Source organism: Solanum tuberosum, unplaced genomic scaffold (assembly GCF_000226075.1).
Source record: "Solanum tuberosum cultivar DM 1-3 516 R44 unplaced genomic scaffold, SolTub_3.0 scf00103, whole genome shotgun sequence".
NCBI lineage: Eukaryota > Viridiplantae > Streptophyta > Magnoliopsida > Solanales > Solanaceae > Solanum > Solanum tuberosum.
The window spans coordinates 677,218-685,794 of record NW_006239027.1 but is presented as its reverse complement, the minus strand read 5'-3'; positions in this window follow the sequence as shown (position 1 = coordinate 685,794).

Here is an 8,577-nt window from a genome sequence, read left to right as displayed (position 1 = left end):
AACCTTCCTCAAGATTGAAGAGACTCTTGCTCCAAGTTGCAAGCTTCCATTGAAGACACTCTCAAGACCTTCATAAGAACTCAAGGTATGTGGTGTTGAACTCATGGGTCCTTCCACCCATAGTGCCTAGACTCTATTCTACTCACTAATTCATGGTTTAAGTTAAGATTCATAAATTAGTCTTGTTCTTTGTAATAATTTCCTGCACATTGAATTTTAAACATGAAAAGTGATTGTTTTGAGCATGTTGTGACCCTAGAACTTGAACCTAAATTTGGAATGGATGTGGAGATTTTCATGTGGTATTGTGGGTGTTAAAAAGGTGTTGTTGTAGGTTGTTCACTGGTTTGGCTGCATAATTACTACCCTATTTTCCATGCTCTTTGATTCCATTACATGCCTTCAAGGTGTTTGACAAAATGTCCAACTATGGAGAATTGATGAATCGATGCTTTAAAGCTTGAGTTATGAGATGTATGGAAATCCAGAGATGTGTTGATGACAAACTAAGCTTGTGTATATGTTCATTCCATACGTGAGATTGCATTAGAGCCTAATGGGAATTTCCTATATAAAGTGTTGCATGACCATGCCCGGTCCGGGGGAAAAGAACCGGACAACCATGTCGAAGCGGTACATTTTTTTAATCCAAATAATTATTATATTAAGTTAGAAAAATTATATTGTCATAGATGGTAAATATTTTTGAGACAATGTTGCGTATTCAAACCTGTGCAACTTTGTTATTTTATACAAATTTTATGTTTTCTTCCTTCTTTCTCACTTTTTAGTACTAATTATTTCTTTTATATATAGAGAGAAGTTTCCGGACATATGCACACATCTAAATTGACATAAATTATTTCAAATTATCATTATATTAAAAATAGTTTTATAATTAAATTACATGAATATTATTCAACTCTTAATATTCTATCAATATTACGTATATTGAGACAAAGAAAAGTAAAATATATCATTTAAAAATTACGTAAAAATACTATAAATTATAATAATTAACAACTTAAAATATTTTAAAATTATATATAAAATTTAATTGACTCTCAAGATTTATTTGTGTTACATAAATTGAGATAAATAAAGTAATATTGATGATTTGAAAATAACTTAAAAAGTATTGCAACTATATAATTAACAACTTATATTTTAATAAAATATATAGAATATTTGACCGACTCTCCAAATTTCATATGTACCACATAACTTGAAATTTCATTTGTACCACATAAATTGAGATATAAATTGCAATTTTTTGCATATCAATATGATAAAAAAATATATTGTAAAGTATTAGTCAAAATTCTTATAATTTGACTCTAAACAAAAATAAAAGTGAACGTATAGGGAGTATATATAGTTGTTTATAGTAACCTTGTTACTAATTGCTATGATAGAGACTGAAGCAGCAAAAAAAATATTTAATCGTTGTTAATTGCCATAATGCTAAAAGATTGGAATCAAGATAAATAACTATTTAGATAGTTTTAATTTAGTCAATTATTTTGTTAAAAGACCTTTATTAATATGATGATAAATAGGCATTGTTTAATGTAGTAAATAATTTCAAAATAAATTTTTAGAATCCCTAAATTCTTTGTTTAGTTATAAAGTGTAAGATAATTTATCACATAATTAGTAATTATAACTCCGATAAATTATCAACTAAACATGTAAAATAACTTAACTTCATTTTCTATTCAGAGAAAAAAAAAAACTCTATATAAGAGGTAGATATTATCCGGTTATTAGATAAATATTAACTTTATAACACGCATCGTTTTATGTTAAAAAGCTATAACACGCGTCCTTTTTATGTATCTCAATAAATACAAACACTCGTCGCCTATTATTTCTTCTACAAGTTGTTTTTGTTTTCTCTTTGTTATTAATAAGGAAATGCTAGCTCCTTTGAAGAGGAAATCCATGAGCGGCGCTGGACGCTGAAGTGCTTATCTGAATTGAGGAGAAACAGAGATCATAGCTCAAAGTCGTTTACTGTGTACAAAAAGCTTTTTTCCCTCTACAAAGAAAGGGGCATAGGACCAACTCATGTTACTTACACTGATCGATAATGATATGCCTCTATAAAAGAAGACAGATTCATGAGTCTGTCCAGATACTAAAGAATATTTTCACCATTTTAGAGTGGGTAAAAGTCTCACATTGGTTGGGGAATGGACTAGTAATCTCCTTATATGGACTTGGGCAATCCTCCCCTCATGAGCTAGTTTTTGGAGTTGAGTTAGGCCCAGATGTCATATCTTTACATGGTATAAGAGTCAGGTCCATCCCCGTTTGGGCTCCCAGTCCACGCACCAGTTGGCCCTGGGCTTGAAGGGGTGTTAGAGTGGGTAAAAGTCTCACATTGGTTGGGAAATGGACTGGTGCACTCCTTATATGGACTTGGGCAATCCTCCCCTCATGAGCTAGCTTTTGGGGTTGAGTTAGGCAAAGATGTCATATCTTGACATGGTATCAGAGCCAGGACCATCCCCGTTTGAGCTCACAGTCCACGCGCCAATAGGGCCTAGGCAGGAAGGGGGGTGTTAGAGTGGGTAAAAGTCCCTACATTGGTTGGGGGATGGACTGGTGATCTCCTTATATGGACTTGGACAATCCTCCCCTCATGAGCTAGCTTCTGGGGTTGAGTTAGGCCTAGGTGCCATATCTTAACATAGCCTGATGAAGTTTCTTACAACAGTACTATTAAAAGTTTATGTGAAGCTCGAGAATCAAGATATGAAAGGCGCTTTCGAATTATATCAAGAGATAGTGGTGCACAAACTTCAGCCCAACTCGTATCACGTATACCATTCTCCTTAATGGTTTCTGTACACATAGAGAGACTCGTATCACGTATACCATTCTCCTTAATGGTTTCTGTACACATAGAGAGACTCGTATCACGTATACCATTCTCCTTAATGGTTTCTGTACACATAGAGAGACTCGTATCACGTATACCATTCTCCTTAATGGTTTCTGTACACATAGAGAGACTCGTATCACGTATACCATTCTCCTTAATGGTTTCTGTACACATAGAGAGACTCGTATCACGTATACCATTCTCCTTAATGGTTTCTGTACACATAGAGAGACTCGTATCACGTATACCATTCTCCTTAATGGTTTCTGTACACATAGAGAGACTCGTATCACGTATACCATTCTCCTTAATGGTTTCTGTACACATAGAGAGACTCGTATCACGTATACCATTCTCCTTAATGGTTTCTGTACACATAGAGAGACTCGTATCACGTATACCATTCTCCTTAATGGTTTCTGTACACATAGAGAGACTCGTATCACGTATACCATTCTCCTTAATGGTTTCTGTACACATAGAGAGCTAAAGGATGCTGAGGAACTATTTTCTACAACTTGGTGAGGTTGTTCAGGCATACAAACTAATACAGGGAAAAGAATTACCCCAAGCATAGCTACAAAGCCGGAAAGTTAGATGATGCAAGAAAGTAGGGAAGAAAGAGAAAATGCAAGTCGTTTTTGAGTTGCTAGAGCAAATTAAAGCAAGGGGCATAGAACCAGCTCATGTTACTTAAACAGTGATAATGAAATGCTTCTATAAAATAAGGCAGATGCATGAGTCTGCCCGGATACTAAAGAGTATGTTAATCTTTGTCTTCATCTTCATCGGTGTCTCCATCTTCATCTCCAAAGTCACCTCCAAAGTTCTCTCCATCATTATCTCCAATGTCCTCTCCATCATCATCTCCAAAGTCATCTCCTAAGTCATCTTCATACTCTTCTCCATCTCCAATTTCACATCTGAAAAATAATTAGAAGTTAATATTAACAAAAAGGTGAAATGATCTAATCGACCCTTATACTTATATGAGTTTGTATTATGGACTCTTCTACTTAAACCGTTGCCAATTGAACTCTTAAACTCAATCAAAAGAAGATTTTTAAACCCCTCCTACTATGAGTGTAGTTGGCGAAATGGTCTGATAGACCCTTATACTTGTATCAGTTTGTATTTTGAACCCTTCTACTTACCCCTTTGTCATCTGGACCCTTAAACTCAATAAAACACAATTTAATAAATTCCTCTGACCATTGACCAAGCTTATGTGTCTTTAAGATGGCTGAGTTGGCGAAACTATGTGACTTCACGCACCTTAAGGCTAGTGAATAACTTTTTTAGGTTAAAAATATATTAAAATTAAAAAAGAAATATTTTTTTAGAAAAACAATTAATTAAAAAAGTCTTTTCTTCTTCCCCACTACCCCTTCCTTTTTGGCCATTTTCACGGCTGACCAAAACTTTTTTTTTCTTCTCCACAATTTACTAACACGGGAGACCAGCGCTCGCCGGAGACCACTGAATCGCAGTGGCGTGAGAGAGACAAACGGCGCTAGTGGTGTCATCTATCCAAGTAAGAAGTTAACAAAATGGAGATGAAGCGCCACCACTGTTTCGCAGTAGAGTGTGAGAGTGTGAGAGAGAGGCAACACTGGCTAGTGGAGAGGAAAACGAGGTGGGTGAGGGTGCGGTCATGGCAGTGAAGAGGTTTTTTGGCCAAATCTGATGGTGCGGTGGCCTAGGTTGTTGTTTTTGTGGAGGTTGGAGGAGAAAAGAAAAATAGTGATGGTGTGCGGCGGAGATGAAGATAGGTGAGGGAGGAAGTATATGTGATTTCGCTGGCAAAAATGGCGATGGCGGTGATGACTTTCTCCGGTGACGGCGGCGATGGCTTTCTCCGGCGACGGCCTTTTCTTTTTCTTTTTCTTTTTTCTTCTACGGAGACCCCAAAAATGCTCCCAATCTATTTTCATAAAGATGTTATATTTCTGTTTAATTTCATTAAATAAAGTGATGCTTCCTTTTTTTGTGAAAAAAACAGGAGATATGGAGATGGTTTTGAGTTTTGACAGTGATTGTGGGTTAGGAGAGGTGGAGGAAAGGTGAGAGAAACAATAATTTTATTTTATTTGGTAAAATAGAAAATTTATTGATTTTGTCTTTTATTTAACATTTTTATTAATAATTAAAAAGTAGTTATGAAGAAAATTATGACTTGGCATTAATATATATGACATGTCATCTATGTAAGGGAGAGTGAGCTACACACATGGTTCAAGGATTTAAAAGTCTTATTTTTATTGAGTTTAAGGGTCCAAATAACAAAGGGGTAAGTAGAAGGGTTCAAAATACAAACTGATACAAGTATAAGGGTTCATCAAACCATTTCGCCTAACAAAAAAACAACAAAATATGAAAAATTAGCAAATATATCACTACTTACTTATATTCTCCCAATCTAAAACACACTACTAATTGACGATTTGGACCGAAGAAAAACCAGTGATACATATTTTCACATTTGTCATCCACAAATGACATATACTCCTCATAGGAATACGTTTCACAATCTTCCAAGTGTAATACTTCATCCATAGCAACTCACAAGTTCTGATCAAACGATTTGTTGTTATAGCAGTCTGATTCTTTCCACCCCTGATATCAAAAGCCTGGATATAGTTTCAACGGTATTTCTAGAAAATACTTTTTCTGCCAAACTCATATTGCCTATTATCATTTCATTTTTTATTTGGACATCCAATTTTAATTTTCTAATTCGTATTTCTTCTTTTAAAAATAAAAGCTCACAATTTGTGAAAATTATTCAAACTTCCCCTACTTTTATACAATTATAACAAATGAGCAAATCATAGTTAATAAATAAGATATCAAAATAGTCTAAGACACCTCATTAATAAATTGCATATTTCTATATTTATTTTATGAGTAAATGTGCGTGACTATTCCATCACTTAATAAAGAAGTTACTATTAATAAAGAAATAACAAAATTAATATATATTATCACCTGTAATTCTAGTTAATCAGATAATGTTAGTTCTTAGTGATGTGTTTACAATATATTATCTTGGATAGTATTGTAAAACTTTATTTATTATTATGAAGATTTGAGTTATATAATTCGAAGTTCTAAAGTATTTTTGGTAAAATATAAATAGTTTTTCTTCTTTTTTTAAATATAAATTTTAAACTTAAATGAAAATAAAATCATAAAATTACCATTAAAATGTTTCGAGCCTCAATATTTTAGGTGTCTAAAGCAAATAATTACTATTGAACTATTGGTTATGATGTTTATTTTATTTACTTGTATACAACTAAAATGTCTGTCATGGAAAAGACTTAGAGACTGCACGCAAGCATACCGATGGAGTTCTAACATGCGATTTTATAATATTTGTTTGGTTATAAGACTTTCGAAACTTGTGATGTCAAATATGTCATAACATTTCTGTGACTATAAAATTTTGTCCATAGTCTTCTCCATCTCCAATTTCACATCTGAAAAAGAAGTAGAAGTTATTATTAACAAAGAAATAATAAAATATGAAAATTAAAATATATATTCACCTACATATTCAAGCCTCATGGACAAATCGTTTGAAATTGTCATATGTCATCAGAAAACATTTATCTTTCTCTCATAGAAAGAAATATCTTGGATAAAGGTTCAATAATATTTGCAGAAAAGACTTCTCTGTCAAGGTCATGTTGCTTAGTATTTGTTCGATTTTATCTGCATCAATCTCGGAGGAGAATGCGTCTCTGAGATCCACTTGCTCCTCATCTTCATTTTCTGCCTTTGAGACTGAATTGAAAAGAAGAAAAAAAGTAAGAAAATCTTCTTATGTATTTCTGTAAAATCTGTAAACAAATAAATATATTCATAAAAAACATACAATCAAACGTAATTAATTCAGCCTTCACCAAACAAAGTACCCCATGAACTAAGTCATTCAATGCCTGAAATTGATAAAAGAGTATGGAACTCATGCTAAAATTCTAAAAACAAATACAAAGGAAATCAATTAGAAGGATTCTTTATGAGATTGGAAATCAATAGCAAGATGTTAGGTGTCATAAAATGTTTGTTGTTATAGTTTGGTGACTCCTTCTATTCCTACAATCAAAAACATTAATTAAATAAAAGTAACATGGTATACGTATCAAAATATTAAAATATTACCCTTACCTCATCAACATCAAGCATAGTATCATCGATAAATTCTTTGAAATCCTCATACGTCATCCGAACACACTTATTGATTCCCATGGAAAGAGATTGCCCGGATCGATCCCCATGGAAAGAGATAGCCCAAATATAGTTTCAACGGTATTTCTAGAAAATACTTTTTCTGCCAAACTCATATTGCTTGAAGAACCACATTTCAAAATTACAGTTCAAATAGCTGAGAAAATTGGGGACTACAGAACCACTTTCAATACGAATCTTCATCTCCATCTCCAATTTCACATTTGAAAAAAAATAGAAAAAATTATTAATAAAGAAATGATAACCTCATGAAAAACTAATTGGCGATTTGCGCCGTAGAAAAAACAATGAAACATATTCGCAAATTTATCATCGACATATGTAGTATCCTCATCATAGGAATATATTTCAGAGTACTCCAAATATAATACTTCATTCATAGCAAGATATAAGGTGTCATAAAATGTTTTGTTGTTATAGTATGATGACTCGTTCTATTCCTACAATCAAAAACATTAGTTAAATAAAAGTAACACGGTATACATATCAAAATATAAAAATATTTGTTAGGGTTTTGCCCTGATTTCTTACCATAATTCAAGATTTATTTTTCCTTAAAGAAAAAACAAAACATTACCATTAAATGTTTTTACTTTTTCTTGAAAGGAAATATAATATTCTTTCATATTTGATTTATTCTTTCCTTTTAGGAAAAGGTTTTGAAGTAGCTAGTTCTTTTCTAGTAGGAAAGGTTTTAGGACTCTATAAATATAAGTTTGTTCCTTCTAACACAATAACTTCCACAATGTAGACGTTTAAGAGTTTAGTTTATGGGGAGATTTATTCTCTCAACAATTATGATATTTTTCTTTTAAATTAGTTTTCATATTAATAATATTATGTTTTAGTATCGCTTTATTTGTCATCTAATTTATCACGTCTTGATTACAATTGTAAGCTTCCGCATGACACCCTAATCACCCTTCATAACCCAACAATATTAACCTTACCTCATCAACATCAAGCATAGTCTCATCGATAAATTCTTTGAAATCTTCATATGTCATCCGAACACACTCATCGATCCCCATGGAAAGAGATAGCCCGGATCGATCCATGGAAAGAGATAGCCCGGATATAGTTTCAACGGTATTTGCCAAACTCATATTGCCTATTATCATTTCATTTTTTATTTGGACATCCAATTTTAATTTTCTAATTCGTATTTCTTTTTTTAAAAATAAAAGCTCACAATTTGTGAAAATTATTAAAATTTCCCCTACTTTTATATAATTATAACAAATGAGCAAATCATAGTTACAAATTGCATAAACAAAGTATGATTTCAAGACTCATAGAAGACATTCAGAAACTAGTTGAAGTGAATGAATTTAAGGATAAGGGTCTGAAAAAACTTTGGTCGGATTTGTTGTTGCGATACTAAACTTTCATGAGGACCTATTACCTCCCTAGACTATTTAATACAGTATTTT